The sequence below is a fragment of the Prionailurus bengalensis genome, chromosome D3 (assembly GCF_016509475.1).
Source record: "Prionailurus bengalensis isolate Pbe53 chromosome D3, Fcat_Pben_1.1_paternal_pri, whole genome shotgun sequence".
NCBI lineage: Eukaryota > Metazoa > Chordata > Mammalia > Carnivora > Felidae > Prionailurus > Prionailurus bengalensis.
Window position 1 is genome coordinate 1,824,061 of NC_057356.1, and position 19,787 is coordinate 1,843,847.

At 55.6% G+C, this 19,787-nt stretch overlaps 1 long non-coding RNA gene across 1 annotated transcript; it reads left to right on the top strand.

Moving 5' to 3' along the window:
- Positions 1-1,544: 1,544 nt before the first annotated feature.
- Positions 1,545-4,344, top strand: LOC122470113. The gene is made up of 2 exons (XR_006293833.1): positions 1,545-1,990; positions 2,268-4,344. It is a non-coding gene; the product is annotated as an uncharacterized LOC122470113 (long non-coding RNA).
- Positions 4,345-19,787: the final 15,443 nt, after the last annotated feature.

A 19,787-nucleotide genomic window follows, 5' to 3' on the forward strand; every position in this document is an offset into this window, starting at 1 on the left:
CTCTTCCCTGTGGCCGTTATCGTGTATAATAATGTGACTTAACGATGCTGGGCGTCTTCGTTGCGATGACAAGGCTCGGTGCCTGGTGTCTTATGCAGGAGCCCATCCGGGTCCTTGCTGTTGATGGCAAACGCTGATTCAGGGAACTTGGGTTACATTTCAGAGTCAGTGGCTTCGGTGGTTATGTCCACCAGACAGAATCTCCTTGAGTAACGGGGGAGGGAGGGTCCTCCTGCCCCCGTGCTCTGAGCTGTTTATCCTTTGTTATCTCTTCATCCCCTTTCAGAATTTTTCTTCAGTGGGATTTCCTTAATCCGTAACTCTTAAATTCTAACCATGTTGCAAAGTGATGTCAAAAACCACAGTTCCAAAAAGGGAAGAAAACTCAGTCCTGGAGAGAGAGCAGGTCACAGAACTAGGTTCCCCTACGTTACCTCCCTCTTCTGAGGCCCCTTCCACAGTGAGTGTCCTTCCAAACTGCAATCTCGATGTACACATTCAGTAACGTAGCCTCTTCGTTTATACTTTTTATATATAGTTTAGGTGACAAAGCAAAATGAATTGTGTTAGTTTGAGCCCTCGGGAGCTCCCCAGACAGGCAGGGGGAGCAGGGAGAGGCGGCCAAGCAGGCAGAGCGCCCCAGAGGTGCAGGTGGTAGGTTCGACACGCGGGGGCGCTCCTATCCAGGCTTGTCTTGGACAGACAGAGCAGATTTTGGCCGGGCCGCCAGCATCCTGGGGTTCCCGGAGACGGAGACGCCTCAGCCCAGGGTGGGGGGTGGGGCACTGCAGTGTCCACACGGTCTCAGTGCCACATGCCCCTCTCAGGGCCTCGGCCTGGAAATGAGCTCCCACCAAGGGAACGGAGAGCAGAGGGGGCCTGAGGTCAGCTGGGGTCACATCCTCTCCCCTGACCTCTCCCAACAGATTCTATTAACTCCGGCACATCTACAGTCACACCCTCTCACGACCTTAAAACAGGATACACCTGGGGTGCAATTCACACCAGCAGGGTGGCACAGCCGGTGATCGTGGCCGTCAGGTGCCAGCCATGCTGCAGGCTGGTGCATAGGGGACCGAAGGCCGGTGCAGGGGGGCCGGGGCGCCCCAGGCCGGTGCGGGGGGGGGGGGGGAGGGGGAGAAAGGGGCGCAGGCCGGTGCTGGTGTGGGGGAGGGGGGTGCCGCAGGCCGGTGCAAGGGGAGGCCCCAGCTGGTGCAGGGGGGGCCCCCCCGCAGTCCTCTGATGCCTCCCGCAGCGGTTCGCAGGGCACGTGGAGCAGGTGAGTTGAGTGGAGGCACAGCGCCCGGCACCTGGCCAGCCCCGCTGCTCCCGTGTGTTCGCGCCGGCCGGTGGGCACGGGGCGGGGCGCGGAGGGCACGGCAGGCTCAGGCCTGGACTCCCCCACGGGGGAAGTTCCAGGAAAGGCCGCCTGGAGCGCTCTAGAGGCCTGACCCGGGCGTGACCTCGGTCCCGGGACACGGGAGGGGGCGGGGCGCCGGGAACCTCCCAGGCCGCCCACCGCGGGGCCGGCTCGGGCGGGGGCGGGGACGGAGCCGGCGGCCGGAGTCACAGACAAGCAGACACACGCGCGCCCGCAGGCCCGCCTCCGCCCGCCGCTCGCTCCCCGCTCGGCGCCTGGGGCTCCCGACCCCGGTGGCAGGAAGGTGGCCTCGGGGGCGGGGCTGGGGGCCGGACCCCGAGTTCGCGGTGCGGTTGGAGGGTGGCGGTCCGCGCCGCCCGCCAGGCAGGCGCTGGGGGGGTTGCCGTCTCGGGGCTCGGAGCCCCCAGCAGGGCCTGCCCGCAGGCGTGGGGGTGGCTTTGGTGGGGCGGCGACCCAGCCGGCAGCTCCAGCCCGTGCCTGCACCCCAGTCCTGTGCCTGCGCGGGGCAGCTGGGGCCCAGACCCGGAGCCGACGCCCGCGGCTCGCCCGCAGGCCTGGGGCTCCGCGGGCTGCAGCCGGAGCGGACCGCCTGCCTCGGAGCTTTTACAGGTGTCCTTCCCCCCCCCCCCCCGCCCCCCGCACCCCCGCGAGCTCCCGGGTTACAGCTGTGTAGCTGTGATTTGCAGTGAACCTACAAGCTTGTGTAACCCCGCACCCTGCGGGGGCAGGACGTTTCACACGCACGCGCCCTACGAAGCGTGCAGAAACGCTCTCCCTGTCTTTTCTGGACACTTCGTGCCCACGCGGTCAGTCCAGCCTCCCGCTGCCCAGGTGCCCCCATTCTGTACCATGAATCCCTGGTTTGTTCCTTTCTGTTGTTTTTTAGTGTCAACCAGGCTTCATTCATCCGCTGGCCCCTTCACGGACATTCGAGCGGACCCCAGGTCCAAGCCAAGATGGGCAGTGCGGCCACGGCGTCGCCCGGACACGACTGTGGACACTCGGCGTCATTCCTCTTGGGGACATGCCTGCGTCACACGTAAGTGTCCCTTTAAGAAACTGCGAAGCTGTTGTCCACCCGCGGTACTGTAGCAGGTTTCTGGAAGAGTCGCCACTGAGGCTTTTCTTTCTCGGAAGCGACTTTACTCCTGTCGGCACCGCCCAGTTGGGTTCGTACCCAAGGAACTGAGCCCCGATGCCACGCTGTGTAGCTTCTTATATATTGTGTATTTCTTTGCCTCCCGTATATGGTAACGCACCAACACGCAGTCTGATTAAGCGGCCTCATGTTTCAAGGTCGTGAAGGATGTTGTCACCTTTGTGCATAACCAGGTCGCCTTGAGGTTTCTTTTTTCCTTTCCTCAGGGAGGGGACCCTACCATATTCCCCCCTTTGATTCTCAGACCCCTCTATTTGGGCTCAAAGAGCATCGTCTTGGTTTAGAGGTTTATATAGGCCGTCCCCCCACATGCCTGGAGCCCGCCCTTTGACGGCTGCACTGACACTGTCCCAGGCCTCTCGTAGATGAGAGAAGTTACGCAAAGGGTGGGGATCTGGCTCAAGGTGATCTGGGGTCCCCCACCAGTTGAGTTATAAAATCTTTGGCCTAGGCATGTTAAGTTTTTAACAGACGACGATGAACTTTTTCCCCATTAGGCAGGACGGTTTTTCACAATACTTGAGCTTTCGAGAGGCCAAACTCCGGGTGTGGGACTGGGGTATTTTGTTTTACTATGAGGGTTGTGGGGATCAATGGCCGTCGTTTCCTCACGTTGGTACCCACGAAGTATCCTAGCTGAGTGCTAACGAAAACCTCCCCCTCCCCCATCTCTGGCCGGCCAGGGCAGCCGCGGCCAATCCTGTGGCAAAGAGTAGGGCAGCAATCACAGTAATGCCGAGAAGGCGTGACCGCGCCTCACAGCAAGGAAACACGGAGAAGATGAGGACAGTCTTTTGTTTCACGGGACCGTGGGTTCCTCAAGCTTCTGCCGTGCGTAGACCAGTCCGCTTCCCGAGTGACTGGGGCAGGGCTGCGGTCTCCCAGAGCCTCTGGAGTGGCAGAACCTTCCGTGTGGTCGGCTTGCACGGCGTGGATGGATCAGGAAGGCACTCCCAGTTTCGAGAGGCCGGCTTCACGCTGCCGTAGCGAACCCAGGGACCCGCTTCGGCTACTTTGCTGCGTAGGGGTGGACAAAATGACAGTGAACGGGCCCCTCCGGAGGGGTTGTGGGGGTTGGACATTTCCCTCCTTCACCCACACGGCATCTCCTGGTTAAAGGGGTGAGCATCCGTGGTCAGACTCACAGGTAATCGCTCCCTGACCCGGTGGTGTAAGGTGGTTAGGGTAGAGGCAAGGGCCCGCATCTGTTGTCTTACGGTGAGATGGTCTGTCTCATTTAGAACCCGCCCCCATGCCCTTGATAATGGGGGGAGGGTGCCTAAAGGATTTCATAAGGGGAGAACCCCGCCTGCTCCCTCAGCCTCCCACCTGCGGCTGCAGTCTGCCTCCCTGAAGGTCCCTCATCTCTCCCTGCCTCATGTTCACCCTTTCCTTGTTTATTCCTCCCCTGGAGCAGGGCCTGTGTCTGCTGTTAGGGAACAGGAACGATGACCGCTCTGGCTTCTTCAAGCTGATAAGGGACAGTGTTGGGGGACAGCAGTTAGAGTCAACCCACGGGTCGGTCGAGTGACCCACAGCATGGTTCCACAGGAAGGCTGGCGGGCAGGAGGCGGCATAAACATCAGCAGACGCACACAGAAAAACACAAAGATTCTGCTGAGCAACGACATGGCATCTTAAGATCATGTCTACAGTGTTCAAACCTGTCAGACAATCTAGGAGGGACCCTGACTTTGTCAACAACACATGTCAGGGGAATCTCTCATAACCCACGTGACGGTGGCTCTGTTTCCAAGAGTTTGGCCCTAACGTAATTTAAAAACAAAAATTTTTTTGAAGCATTTAATGCTTGTGAGGTGTTATTTAGAGTTTTGCTGAGTGCAGGCAGACAGTCTGCTTCATTTTGAGGTGTGAAACTTTTCCAAGGGCCAGGAGCTCTACTGGAGAAAGAGTCAAAGTAGCCACGCGCCGTTATTAATCTGTAAATGTTTAGGTAAGCCGAGCCTGGGTATTATTCTAGACAGCAGAACTTTTATTGCTTTTTGTGCCTTTTCTGTCTTGTAGAGGAAGTAAAAGAGTCCATACCAACTGGTGTTGGGATTCCTTTGACCTTGGCATATGAATGAAACCTAGTTGTTAGTTTTTCCTGGATAGCCTCCAGGTCCTTGATTGCCCGGGGGGAGCAAGTTTGTGGTTGGACGTTTCTAAGACCTACTTCACGGGCTGATACTTCTTGCACAACTGTCCCCCACGAATTTTTTTCCAGTAAACATCCTTTGGGCCATTTGCTAAGTTTTGTCCCCAAATGAAAGGCCTGAGGCTGCGTTTTCACCATCTTTTAGCTCTGTGAGCTTGGTGACAGCAGTTGCCCTGCTCTGTTTGTAACCATTCCAAGGGCTGGAGACCGTGTCTAGGAGCGAGGCCCCAGTTTATGTTTTGTGGGGCAGAGTAGGTGGGATTGAGTCTCCTTTAACGGTCGACATGGCCGCACACTGTTTTCCTGAACCCCGCTATCTACAGCCTACAGCATCTAGGAATTTCCAAAAACGCACGTAATTGTGATTTAGCCCTGGATTTAGTCGCACCCTAGTCTCTAATCAAGTTATACTGTCCCTTTCTAGCAAGGGAGTAAGGTTCTCTGGCATCATCAGGAAAGAATGAGAAAAAAGGGTTCCCGTAGACATTCCAGGGGCTGAGAGAAAGCTTTAGTTACAGGTTTTCCGGAGACTGATCGTCATGCCACGTTCGGGTAGTGGCCCGGAGTGGAAAGGAGGACAGAAAAGGTGGCTCCGGTCTCAAGAAGGAAATCAACTAATTTTCCTTCTATATTTGAAGTTATCCGAGGCTCTGGGTTTCTGATGGACCGTTGGTTTAGGGGAGCCACCGTGAAAAGCCCCAGGCCTGGGTCAGTCCCTCCCAGGGACACGAGATAAGTTCTCTCATTTAGAGGTCCCCGAGGGCATTCGGGTCTCCAGTGATCGTCTCCATTTAAGGGGCACGGCTTGTGGGGTTCTCATTTCACTGCTCCGAACGCCACATAAATGGCACCTGGTGCCAGGACCTCGGGAAGTCCAGTCTGGCATAGTACGTAAGGTCACGACTAAGGCCTCAGTTTTTTTTTAAGCCTCCTTTTTTTTTTTTCTTTTCTTTTTTAAAAAATTCTTCTCTTGATTTGGTTGTAATACACCCAGCTGGCAGCTCACAAGAGCACCTCCAGGGACCCTTCAAGGCCAACAGCCAATTTTTGCATTTTCTTTGAATATCTAGGGCTGAGTGAATGACAGATTTGTCCTTTAAAATCGTCTCAGCCTCAGGGGTGTCAGGGGAGATAGCCGAATGTTTAGTGAGAGCCCCCCTCACCTCTCCAGGAAGGCAATCGGGCTCTCGTATTCTGTTTGTAAAATAGTGGCTAATTTAGCATAATTTGAGGGCTAAATCTTAGATTTCCTTAATTTTTTTTTTTTTTTCCCAAAACATCTGTCTCATTGAGAGTCTGATTTAACAAAAGCATTATATCTTTCCAGGTCAGCTCAAAAACATATGTAATATTCTGAAAAGCCTTCATATAGTTGTCTGATCAGAAAATTTACCTACATCTCCTTTTATCTGTACTAAACCCTGTAATGTCAAGGTTTTCCTTCTGGCCTTCTAGCTTCTTGTAAGGGAAACATGCCTGTTACATTACGGGGAGGGTCTGGATAAGGTGGGTAGCAGGGAGCAGAATTGTATATATATATATATATATATATATAGAGAGAGAGAGAGAGAGAGAGAGAGAGAGAAAGAGAGAAAGAGAGAGAGATTGAGGACCCGAGGAGGAGGTTGAGGTGGGAGGCTTCCCTCCCTCCTTCTCTAGGTCTGTTTTGGATACAGGTAAAGGGCCCTTAATTGCGTCCCCTCCAGATTGCCGGACTTCAGAAAGGGTCGCCATTAAATTAGGCTCCACCTCACATTGCTTACATATATCTCGATTTTTCCTTAAGGCCCCGAAACAATGAACATAGGGGAATTCTCCCCATTTCCCTTCACGTTTGCAAAACCCGGTCCAGTTGTAGGATAGTATTGTCATTGATATTTCCCTCTGAAGGCCAAGTTCCCTCTTCCAGTTTGTATTGGGGCCAAGCCTTGGGGCAAAAGCAAATGAATCATAATGCATTCCAAAGGATCAGTGGCCTTGGTTGGACAATTACCCATCTATAGGAAAAAGGAAGAAAGTTGTCCCTTGTCTCCGTTTCCCATAGCCGGCCAGGAGAAACCTCATCTCCTGGCCCGCGTTTGGGCCGGCTGAGGGACTGGCTCCCAGAGGCCCTGTCAGTCTCTCGAGGGGCTGGGAGTAGTCACTCTTACCCAGGCTTGACTCTACCTCCGAGAGCTGGCCCGGCCTTTCCTGGTTTTTCTTACCCCTCCGTTTCCCACCTGTAGCACCTTGGGGGTATGGGGCGTGACCAAGCAAGATTTTCCCGGTAGTCGTAGGAGGTACTGATTTGATTTTGGCCCAACGGTAACTTACTGCTCATTGGCCGTCGAGGGAGGGGGTTAAAGGGCCAGAGTCAAGGTCTATTTTCCTGCCTTTCTCAACAATGCCCACATAAATATGTGTCAGCCGTGTGGATATCCATTTTCGGCATGCAGTGGGCCAAGTTTAATAAAATGGCTCCCCTGTATCTTAGTGAAAGCCCTTCATGTATCAGTCCCTCCCTCCTACGGCAGAGGCATCCAGTGCTCTGAGACTGCGCGGGAACAACACGAATGTGGAGGATTTGGAGGCCGGCACCGAGGGCACTGCCGCCATTTTCCCAGCCTTTGGATCAAAGGACGAGGACTTGTCATCTTAACCCCGTGTACTTTTAATTTTTTTTTTTTCAACGTTTATTTATTTTTGGGACAGAGAGAGACAGAGCATGAACGGGCGAGGGGCAGAGAGAGAGGGAGACACAGAATCGGAAGCAGGCTCCAGGCTCCGAGCCATCAGCCCAGAGCCTGACGCGGGGCCCGAACTCACGGACCACGAGATCGTGACCTGGCTGAAGTCGGACGCTTAACCGACTGCGCCACCCAGGCGCCCCAACCCCGTGTACTTTTAAAATCCATTTATGTTAACCTTAGCCCGTCCTGACCACACATAAAATTTCTTTTTAAAGATTTTCCTTCACGAAACTTCCACACATTTTCCTTGCATTTAGATTTTGTCCCAAGCCATCCCTCTCCAAGTAACCAGTCTCATTTAGGACTAAATTACTTTTTTTTACCTTTAACAAAAATGTATTTCCTTTTCTTGTATCTTTCTTTCCTATCTCCTACTTTCCTACACGCAGCGTTGCTTTACTTGTTTTTATCAGTTTTAACTACATTTAGCAGAATTTTAACTCTTCGAAACCTTAGTCTCCGGTGAAAACTAACTGGTAACCAGTTGTGAACTCTGTGTTACATCAGAATTTTTTTTTTTTTTTAGACGGGAAACTTATGAATCCATTCAGCACAACGCACGTATTTCCAACAGATACAAAGATCCTTAGTTTTTTGCAACAAATCAGAAGCACAAACCTACATCTAGTAATTAGTACTTTAGCGTCTTCTCTCATTAGATATCCAGTGAATTCAATCTCAATTTATCATGCAAGCAAGACGTTTTAGGTTACCAAGGACTTTGAAAGCTATCTTAACAATTACCCATGAAAACTTTGAGGCAGACGAAATCAGCCATCACTTTAAGCCATCCTTTTGCTGACAAATTGGGGCGGAGATAACATGAGCTTATTTGACCCTCAGCAAATCTAGGTAGAATAAAAGTTGTTTTTTTTTTTTTTTTTTTTTTTTTTTTTTTAATATCGGTAAACTTTGCCTATCTCAAACCAACAAACTCAAGTTAGCTTAAACACTGAATACGTTTTACTTGGGTCCACTGAGACAATTTGTTCCCCGTTGTCTACTTTTCACCTGGGGCACCGGTGGGGAAATCTGAAGTGGGTGTGGTCTCACACGCGACCTCTGGGGGGAGGAGGGGCCGCCGGTGGCCTGGGCATCGAGGAACCAGTTCTGCAGGCCGCCCCCAAGTGGTGCAGAAACAGGAGGAAGGGAAGGAAAGGGAGAAGAGGGGAGGTGCCAGCAGAAGGCAGAGAAAGAGAGTTCCCAGTGGACCTACTAGGACAACTCCGGGAGGTGATCAGGCTCCCCTTCTGCCCCAGGTTCTTACCAGTCTTATGGGCAGTGCTCCCCGAGCTGGTTCCCGGGCTTCACAGGTTCCATTGGCGCACACGGGGTCCTCACCCCGGTGCCGGGAGGGCCAGTCTCCTGCGGATCAAGGGGTCCGCTGGCTCCAGGTGAGGCCACCTCTCCCGGCGCCTAGAGGTTCTCATCCTTGGCGGCAAAGGAGGTGGAAACGCACCGTCCCTGAATCCCGGACGCGGGCCCCTAAGTAATGTAGCAGGATTCTCGCACAGACAGTCGTGACACCCAGGCTTTTCTTTCAGGAAGGAACTTTATTCCAGTCGGCACCGCCCAGTTGGGTTCGTACCCAAAGAACTGAGCCCCGAACGCCACGTGGCGTAGTTTTTTACATATTTTCCACTTCTGTGTCTCCCGTATACGGTAACCCACAAACACGCGGTCCGATCAAGTGGTCTCGTGTTACAAGGTCGTGAGGGATGTTGTCACGTATGTGCATAACCGGATTGGCTGGAGGTTTTCTTTCTTTCCTTTGGGAGGAGACCCGACCGCTGTACCACTTCCCACTCCTGCATGCGTCCAGACTCCGCGTCCTCACCGCGCTGGGTCAGGTCTCTGGAGAGGGTGTGTGTGCTGCCTCAGTGTGGTTTTTGTTGGCATTTCCACACTGTTTCTCGCAGCCAGGCACCTTTCCATGTGCTTATGAAGTCATTCCTAGGTCTGTTTGGGTGAAATACCCGTTCAAACCTCTTGCACGTTTTTAAAACTGGGCTGTCTCATTTTTGAATCGTGGGAGTTCTTTGTGTAATCTGGTGAAATTGTTGTTTTTTTTTTTTTATACAACTTGTGTCTTTCAAGGGCATTAAGAGAAGAAAAGAGAAAAATGTGCTTAGAGCACCTTTGATATTAGCACTTGGATTTACCATTTCTGGTGCTCTGTATTTCTTCCTACAGATGATAATCACTCCAAAGTCACTCTCAGCTCAAAGGACTTCCTTTAGTATTTTTTTTTATGTTTTATTTATTTTTGAGAGAGAGAGAGACCGAGCATGAGTGGGGGAGGGATCCGAAGCAGGCTCTAGGCTTCGAGCCGTCAGCACAGAGCCCGACGCAGGGCTCGAACCCACAAACTGTGAGATCATGACCTGAGCTGATGTCGGACGCTTAACCGACTGAGCCACCCAGGCGCTCCAGGACACAGAGTTTCTGTCCACTGTTTTGTTTTTTTTTTTTGCCCCCTGAGCAAGGACCTATCAACGTGAAGGGAATAAACCTTTACAAAACATTTAAAGAAAAAGGAAGAGAGTTCTATTCAAGCCCCAGTTAGGACAGCTGTCCAGGATACACAATCTTCATGAAGAAGAACGTGCTCTGGGGAACATTTGGTGCCAGGTTATGTGTGTATATAGGACATAAGGTTACAAATCATCGTGATGAAAGGCATTCCAGAGAGTTGCAGACTATCTTATGTGTTTAGAATGTGCTAGGCTGCGTCTTATGGGAACTTACCGAGCTTTTGTCTTTATGCTTGAGCTTTTTTTTTTTTTTTTCTTTTTTTTTTAAGGTTATTTGCTCATGAAGCAGATGTTCAATGTGTGCCTGGGGCAGAAACAGAGCCCCTGCTTTGAAGTTAATGAGTCCGTCTGACCTTGGTAGATGTTAAAGGATAGCTTCACTGGGAGTCCAGGGGCAGGGCCCATGAACACAAAGTTGAAAGTTTCCTTGAAAATTTCCTTTGGGTGGGAATGCAAACTGGTGCAGCCTCTCTGGAAAACAGTGTGGAGATTCCTCAAAAAATAGATGTACCCTACGACCCAGCAATAGCACTGCTAGGAATGTACCCAAGGGATACAGGAATGCTGATGCATGGGGGGCACTTGTACCCCAATGTTTATGACAGCACTTTCAACAGTAGCCAAATTCTGGAAAGAGCCTAAATGTCCATCAACTGATGAATGCATTAAAAAATTGTGGTTTATATACACAATGGAATACTACGTGGCAATGGGAAAGAATGAAATATGACCTTTTGTAGCAACGTGGATGGAACTGGAGAGTGTGATGCTGAGTGAAATAAGTCACACAGAGAAAGACGGATACCATATGTTTTCACTCTTATGTGGATCCTGAGAAACTTAACAGAAGACCATGGGGGAGGGGAAGGAAAAAAAAAGGTTAGAGAGGGAGGGAAGCAAACCATAAGTCACTCTTAAAAAACTGAGAACAAACTGAGGGTTGATGGGGAGTGGGAGGGAGGGGAGGGAGGCTGATGGGCATTGAGGAGGGCACCCGCTGGGATGAGCACTGGGTGTTGTATGGAAACCAACTTGACAATAAATTTCATATTAAAAAAAAATTTCCGTTGGGGCCACCTGGCTGGCTCAGTCATTGGAGGTGCAAGTCTTGGTCTCGGGGTTGTGAGTTCCAGCCCCACGATGGGCATAGAGATTACTTAAACTCTCAGAAAAGAAAAGAAAAGAAAAGAAAAGGTCTTTATTTTATCAGCACCCACCTTAATGTTGCTTCACGCATCTTACAGTGTGTTGTTTAAAACCAGACCGGGCACCTGGGCGGCTCAGTCGATGAGGCGTCCTCCTCTGGATTTCAGCTCAGGTCATGATCTCATGGTTTTTGTGGGATCGACCCTGTGTGGGGCTCCACACTGGCAGCACAGAGCCTGCTTGGGACTCTCTCTCTCTCTCCCTCTCTCTCTCTCTCTCTCTCTCTCTCTCTCACTCTCTCTCTCTCTCTCTCTCTCTCTCACTCTCTCTCTCTCTCACTCTCTCTCTCTCTCTCTCTCTCTCTCTCCCCCTCCTTCCCCTCCCTGGCTTGTGCTATCTCTCTTTCAAAATAAATAAGTAAACTTAAAAAAAAAAGCTCAGAGATTTTAGACACTGTGTTTGTTCTCTCTGCATTTTGTATCCCTTCCAGGGCATCTGGTAACTGCATTTTGACCCCACCCTGAGGTCCATGGGGCTTGGCCTCTTTGCTGCTGACTTGTGTCGCTAAATCTGTGACATGTGCCCCCGGGGTGTGCCGCTGATGATCCCCTCCTCCCCCCCCCCCCCCCCCCCCCCCCCCCGGCAGTTCTGTTTCTTTACTTCTTGTTTTCATGTCAAGCCTGCCTTCCTAAGGGCTGTTCCTTTGTCCGAATGGGCTCCGGGTCAGCCAGTGATGACACAGAGGTGGCTCAGCAGCCCGGAGCCAGGACCACCGTGGGCAGTGACTGCCAAGCTCAGGCTGTTCTCAGGTCGCCTCAGCCCTTCCTTTCTCCGCCCCGCGCACCCCCCCAGGTAGTCCTGTGGTGGCCAGGTGTACATGCCTGCAGGGCTCTGCCCACCCTCTCCTCTGCCCTCCTGTGGCCCCAGAGGTGACCCCCTCAGGCCACCTCACAGGGCCTCCCGCCCTGTGATTTCTGGCCTGGTTCGGCCACTGGGAAACACAGGGAGGAGGAGACGGTGGGGTGTGGCTTCCCCGTCCCCACCTTTGTTCAGGACCCCGTCTCTGTTAGCAGCCAGTGCAGACCAACACAGTAGACGTTTACTGTTCCCTGCTCTGGAGGTCGGAGGTCGGGAACAGGGTGACAGCGGACAGGGAGGGCCCCCTCCTGGTGGCCCACTTGGTCCCGTGGCCTCACGTGGCACGGAGGCCCCACCCTCGGGATGTGGTCACCTCCCGAAGGCTCCCCTGTGAACACCTAGGCGCCCCTTGCCTTTCATCACACACTTACACACACACACTTACACACTCACACACACACTTACATGCTTACACACACTTACATGAACACACACACACACGCACGACCTTGTTGATACCCTGACACCTTGCACATCCCAAACTGTGATATCCAGGAGAAGGCCCCAGACCAGGCCTTTGCCACTCACTCACTGGGTGATTATGGGTGTGGCCAAACCTCAGGGTCCGGTTTCCTTATCTGAAAATGTGGGGATTGGAAAGGTTGACCTCCTACCCGCCCCCCCCCACCCCCCCCGCTCAGTTAGTTCCTGGGGTCTCCTGCATGTAATGCTCTGGAAGGGCCCTCGGGAGCCTCCTCGTGGAGGGGGTCTATCACTGACACAGCTAGAACTACTAAAAAAAACAGTTGAAATGACTTAAAGAAGGAAAGTTTAGGATTCCACAGAGTAAGAGATTTAGAGACAGGACAGTTCCGGATGGACTTAATTCCCTGAGTCTGTATCTCAGGCTGGCTCTCCTCATGGTCACAAGATGACTGCTAGGGATCCAGGCACCGACTGATACAAAGTGTCCACGGGAACAGATAAGATTTTCCCCCTCGTCCCTCCTCCGCAGCCTTGCCCCGCAGACTTCCCCTAACGTCTCCGTGGCAGAATTCGACACATACCCACCAGCCACGTCGGTTAGCAGGGGAAATGGAGTGGCCGTGGTTGGCTTTGATCAAGCACGACGGAGCGGGGGCCACTGCCAGCCCCCGTACAAGGTCACGTTCTGAGGAGCGAGGCGGCTTCTGCGTTGGCGACCACACGCGTGCAGGGAATAGGCCCTCACCGTGTGGCTTCCTCGATGACTTTTCCTAGTTAAAATTTGATTTCTTTAATTTGTTGAGATATTCTTGGTGAGTTTGGTTTTGTCAGAGTCACTGTTTAGATTTCTTAAGTTATCTCGAATATTTGCGAACTGGTCGGCTTTCACGTAGCCAGATTCCTGTTTCTGGCCATGTGGGGTCGGCCGCTGCAGCCGGGAAGTGTCTGCCCCCCGGACGAGGCTCGGGCCTTGTGGCTTGCTGCGGTCCGCCCACTCCGTGTCATCTGTCGCGGTGCCCGCCTCACCCGGGGGCGTGTCCTGCCCGGCCCCCGCGGGTGGTGCACTTTGCCGATGCTGGAACGGGCCGTGGTTTCGGGGGGCAGCGTGGTCAGTGGGCCGTGTGGCCACCACTCTTTGCTTCCCACTGTGCCGCCATGGGTAGGGGCTGCTTTACCAGTTCCCAGTGGAAGTGCCCTTGACCGTGGCCTGGTAATCCAGGCCCCCAGTCCCGGGCCCGTGACGACCCCAGTGATGTCCCGCCTCCCACAGGAAAGAGCGTCTTTTTTACCCTCTAGAGCTGAAGGGTGATTCAGTGTCATCATCAGCGTCTCAGACTTTAGAGCCAGGCTTTGTGGGTTTGAATCCAGACTCTGCCACTCACTTGCTGTGTGGTGTTGAGCAAGTTACCTAACTACTCTGTGCCTCAGCTTTCTTACCTCTTAAATGGCTTCGCTAGGAGGACGAAATGAGCCATAAGGGTGCCGTGCTTAGGTGTGTGCCCGACACGTAATGAGTGTGTGTGCTATTATTATGATGTGCCTTTACTCTGTTTTTTTCTTTTAACTTTCTCATCGGGGAACAGGAGTTTGGTTTTACCTTTGTATTTCTTTTTTTTTTTTTTAACATTTATTTATTTTTGAGACAGAGAGAGACAGAGCATGAACGGGGGAGGGCCAGAGAGAGAGGGAGACACAGAATCGGAAGCAGGCTCCAGGCTCTGAGCTGTCAGCACAGAGCCTGATGCGGGGCTCGAACTCACGGACCGTGAGATCGTGACCTGAGCGAAGTCGGACGCTCAACCGACTGAGCCACCCAGGCGCCCCTTACCTTTGTATTTCAACAAAAGGTCTATTAAAGTCATTTCCCCCAGACTGGGAAAAAGACATCCCTCCCGGGATGAATTCCTACAAGGATTTCTCCCAAACTAGAAAAGATCACCGAAGGTGTGAACAGAAGAGTTGATCCCTGGTTCTGGGGACCCTATGGCCAGGGGCGGGTGTCCTGTCACCACAGCAGCACTGGGACACGACCCGCCTGCAGTGGCAGGCTGGGGCTGCGGTAGGGGCAATGCCTTCCTGGGGCAGGGGGCCCCGCAGAGGGCAGGGGCAGCGGCCCTCCCTCCGTCTGCAGGGGACTGTCCAGGAGCCACACCCAGGACCTGGGAGATGAGTCCTGAAGGCAGAGGGGAGGTCCCAGGCACGAGCCTCTTCCCGGGCTCCTCCCGCAGCCTGTCCCAGTGGGTTGGTGGACGCTCCGTGGCCACTTCTGGTGGCGTCTCTGCTGGAGGAGGTTTTGGTGGTTTCCATCTGTAGGTGAGATCGAGGGCTTGGTCGCTTCCGTGGTCTGTGGTGGCCTGGCCGTTCAGTGGGAGGATACGGCCACGGGTCTTCCTGTGTCTCCACCAAGAGGAGTTGTCACGGCCCTGGACTGGGGCCTCCGGGAGCCTGCCATCTGATTGCCGCGATGTCCCGGGGTGGGGGGGCGTGGAACTGGGGACTCAGGGTGGGCAGCAGGATCCAGACTCCACATGGACAGATTTGGGTGCCCTCCTTCCCCTGCCCTGGCTTCCGTGGATTCTTAGGAGCCGCTTTCCAGAGAGAAAATTCTGGGACACCTGCGATTCTGAGCGGCTGTGGTGGGCATCCGAACCGTCATCTTTGGGAAGAAGGGAGGGTGGGCTGTGAGCAGGCTGCAGGGGGAGGGGTGGGCAGACAAGGGAGGTGGGAACCCCCCGCCCCCCAGCTCATGCCTGCTCCCTGTGCAGAGGGAGTTTTCTGACTTTCCATCTGAGCGGGAACCACAGACTCAGATCCTTCATCCGAAAACTTATGTGGTTTGTTTCACGTGCTTTTGAGCTTGTGGGCTTCTGACGTGGGAGACAGCCAGTGGTATTCTTCCCCCACAAAGAAACGGACATGCTCCCCACTCAAACATGAGGCTCTTTGGCCCAACAGGTGTGTGCAGGACGCCGGCCTGTCGGACGGTATGGCGTGTGTCCGGGTAAAGTCCCTGTGCTCACAGGGCCTGTCATCTAGCGGAGGCAGACGGACAATAACCAGTGATGAAGTAGAAAATGTAGCACGCTGGGTGTGGCGGAAGCCGCAGAAGGGGGTGAGGGGGGCTGGGTGGGGACACCGTGCATTTGAATGTAGGACATTCTGGAAGGTCAGACTGAAAGGTGATACCCCAGCGACGGCATGAAACAGGAGCATCTGATCTGTTTGGATTCTGTGGGCAGGGGTTCCAGGCTGAGCAAGCAGCATGTGCAAAGGCCCTGAGGCTGGTGGCCGTCTTTGGTGTTGCAGGCCTGGCAGGTGGTGGATCAGAGACAATAGTGTGTGTGCATGTTGGGGGCGAGTAGATGGGGAGCCTGTCACTCAGCGCCCCGCGGGCCTTCGCAGGAACCTTAGCTCTCTGACAAAAATGGGAGCCTTGACGGACACGTGCAGATGGTTGGTCTGGCTTTCTGGTGCTGGAGGCATTGCCGGACTCTGGTGTTGAGACCTGTCTAAAGGGCCAGTCAGGAGGTGATGGCAGTGCCTTTTACAGACTTCAGCAGAAGGACTGCTAGATCCATATGCCGTGTAAGGAGATCCTTGGACACGCAGACATGCTGGCCACGGGCCCGGGGGCGGCTCTGAGGGCTCTGGCTCAGGGCGCTTGCCGAGACCCTCCCTGCCGTGGGAGGCCGGTGCCCAGGCTGGGCGGCTTGCGTATAGGACACGCGTCTTTGCCCTCGCACCTGCCGTCTCCTGCTGGGGAAGGTGTCCTGCGGGAGCCCACTGTGCCGTGGACCTCTGCAGTCTGGCCCTGGGGAACACACGTGGCTGCACAGAATGGGACGGTCCCCGGTCCTGGGGTTAGCAGCTGGGCCGCTCCGTGAACAGGCCGACTCTCCCCACGTATAGGGGAGCGAGAGCCTGGTTCCCACGCTGCACCTGCAGGAAGGTCCGGGGAGAGGTGGACAGAAAGAAGGAAACGGAGGGAGGGGCCCGCCCACCGAGGAACTGAGGTAGATGAGGCACAGGGAAGGGACAGGAGGGGCATTGTTGGGGCCATGGGCTGTGTGGGCCTTAGTGAGAGCAAGGTTTCCAGATGCTCAGGATCTGGGATGTTAGGAAGGACCATGAAGCAATCGCCACAACTTCTCTGTAAATCTGGTTGCTCCAAAATAAAAAGTCAACTAAAAGAGCGGCACCTGGGAGGCTCAGTCAGTTGAGCATCCGACTTCGCTCAGGTCATGATGTTGCCATCTGTGAGTTTGAGCCCCACGTCGGGCTCTGTGCTGACAGCTCGGAGCCTGGAGCTGCTTCGGATTCTGTGTCTCCCTCTCTCTCTCCCCTTCTCTCTCTCTCTCTTTCTCAAAAATAAATAAACATTAAAAAAAATTTTTTAAAGTAGACTGAAAGCATTGCCACGGATTATGAGTCAGATACCCCGAAGGTGTTCTAAGAGGCCAACCTGGAGGTGGTGACAAAGCGTGCCCCCACGCGGCCAGCTCTGAGGGGCCGGTTAGTGGCATTTCTTCCTTCTATGACTTCCCACATTCTACCCTGTGTTTGCCTTCAGAGGAAAGTTTGAGTGGCTCCTACCGAATTAGGACCAAACCACCGGTGACACAGCCAGGGTCACTGGCCTCGGTCACCTTTCTGGGGACATCTCTCCACCTCTTGTGATGCCTGGGAGGCCCCGAGAAGCGGTCTGAACCTCTCGGCAGTCACATAATTTTCCCGTTGCCTGCAGGGTGGGCTCGCGGGTGGGCGGTGGCCCAGTCGGGGAGGGGAGGGGTGGGGGTCGGCGAGGGGCGGGCCAGATGTGCAGGTAGGGCCTGGTGAAGGGTATCGGGGGGACGTGCGGGGCCCTGGTTAGGTCTGGGGGAAGGCAGCCTAGACCAGGGAGGCAGGAAGGGCCGAGAAGGATGGACGCGTCGTCTGGCAATTCGGGAGCGGGGGGAGCAGCCTCGGTTGCGAGTCCACTTTTACCCCCAGAAAAGCAGAGAAAGGAGGGGCCTCATCTCCAGGGGGAGAGGGTTTGGCAGCCAAACATGTTCTTAGCATTGTGGTAAAACGCACGTGACGTAAAACTTAGCATTTTGGTTATTTCTCAGCGCACACTTCAGGGGCGTTAGGCGCTCATGTTGTTCTGTCGCTGTTCCCCAGCATCCCCAGGATGTCCCAGGCTCCCACGGGGACGCTCTGTCCCCCTGCATGTTAGCCTCAGACCCCCACCGGCTGCACCTGCACGGGGGCGGGGCACCTGGGACACGGGCCCCCGCCCCCGCCCCTGCACAGTTGGGACACGCCCCCCTCCCCCCCACCCCCTGCACCTGCACGGGACACCCCCAGCATCGAGTGCGGTACCCGCCACGGGACCCGTTCAGGGCTGTGCTCGTGGACAGCTCGGATGGATGGACGCAGGGCAGATGGAAGGAAACACCGCTAAGCCTTCTCGCCAGTTTGTCTAGTTTTCGGCCCGTTTCCTCCCTCTGGGCCTCTGCCGGCTGGTGGGGAGGCCTCGAGGCAGAGCCCAGCGTTCCCCGGCCCGCGCAGGTGCCCGGGACCCCCGGCGGCTGTGGCTGCGCATCGGACGCGGGACGCGTCCACCACCACGCGGGGGCCGCCGGCAGCGCGGGGACCCCCAGGAAAGGGCAGGCGCGGCCTCTGTTCACCTTTCTGTCCCGGGCCTCCCCCCGCCCCCACCCGGAGGGAGCAGGTTCTCGTGGGTGGCAGTGGCGGGACAGGGAGTGAAACCACCTGCAGGTCCCCCGCGCTCCTGGGGCACAGCGCCACCTGGCGGTCCCCGCTTGTGTCTGCAGTCGCTGGGACCGGCTGTTCCTGGGGCAGCGCAGCAGGTGTGGGGTTCAGCTGCCCCCTGGAGGCGCCCTGCCAGGCAGGAGGGCCCCCTGGACGGATGGGGCGGGACGCTGATGCCCACAGCCTGCGCCCTGGAGGTGCAGACGGACGTTGAGCCGTCACAAGCTGAGCGTCGTGCAGGATGCGGCCTCAGGATGCTTGTCCCGCGACGTCCCTGTTTTGCTGGGGGTGGGGGTGAGCAGGGAGGTGCGGGGACCTCTCAGAGCGGGACAGACCATCCGCCCACTCGTGACTCCCGGGGGTGAGGTTGGTATCAGCGCCACTGAGACCACGTGGATGAGAGGGGTTGGGGTGGCAGCAGGTGGAAAGTTTGGGGGCGAGTTCTAGAAGGGAGACTGTATCCTGAGTGGTCAGAAACAACACAGGGGAAGCATCGTACAGAAAGCAAACCGCTGCCCCACGTGGAGGTGCCCCCCTGACAGGCTGCTCTCTGCACAGACTGCAGGGGTCAGGGCCTGGGGGTTTCTGGGCAGGTGGGGGCGGGGGCGGGGGCGGAGCATGACAAGCAGGACCAGTCCCTGCCCACCCTCTGCCCAGTCCCTCTCCTCGGGTGGGACCAGCCGTTTACGTCACCGTGGTGCTCTGCGGGCGGCAGGACCAGGGAGGACAGTGAGCCCAGAGGAGCCCCTCACGCAGACGTCGCCTTCCCCACGTCCAGGCTTGTCTGGGATGGCTGGCGGGGTCAGGCAGGTGACGCACCCGGCCGGCGAGAGGCCCGCAGGAGGTGCCGCGTGGGCTCAGCTCCCGTGTCTGTCCTGCCAGAAGCAAGGCGGCCCTCCTGGAGCCCTGGAAACGGGGCCGCGTGCCGGGGATGGCGGGGCTCCGCGAGTCCCCACGCCCGGCGCCGAGCTCAGGCCCCATTTCATAAGGGAGAGGCTGCCGGTCCCAACTCCAGTCCACACGACCAGGCACGGTCCACACCCAGCCTTCCTCCCTGGGGCCCAGCTCTGTCGCAGGGTTCGGACGTCCGGCGCCCCCCCGGAGCCCCCCATGTTCTCCTCGGTCTCCTCTTAGCGTCCTCCCTGGGCGCCCCCATCCGCACAGACACTCCGCAGAGAGCACTTCTTTCCCGACAGCACCAGCAAGTTCTGGGGTGACTCCCATCAGAAGACTTGGTGACGGGGAGGCGGGGCGGGCTTGGCCAGCCTGGGTCGTGTGCGCGGCCTGCAGCCGGGCAGTGGGGTCAGCACCCCCTGCGTTCACGGATGAAGCGCGGCCGAAGCTGGCTCTCAAAGGGAGGAGAAGGAGGTGGGTACTGGGTGCAAGTTTGTGCACCCCAAATTCGTGTGTTGAGACCCGGCCCCAAGTGTGATGGTCGTCAGGTGGGGCCTGGGGCAAGGGATGAGGTCGTGAGGGCGGGGCCTCCTGGCAGGGCTTAGTGCCCTTGTCAAAGAGACCCCAGAGAGCACAGGGAGCAGAGGGCCGCCCCTGAGTCAGGAGGGACCCACCTCTGGTCCTCGCA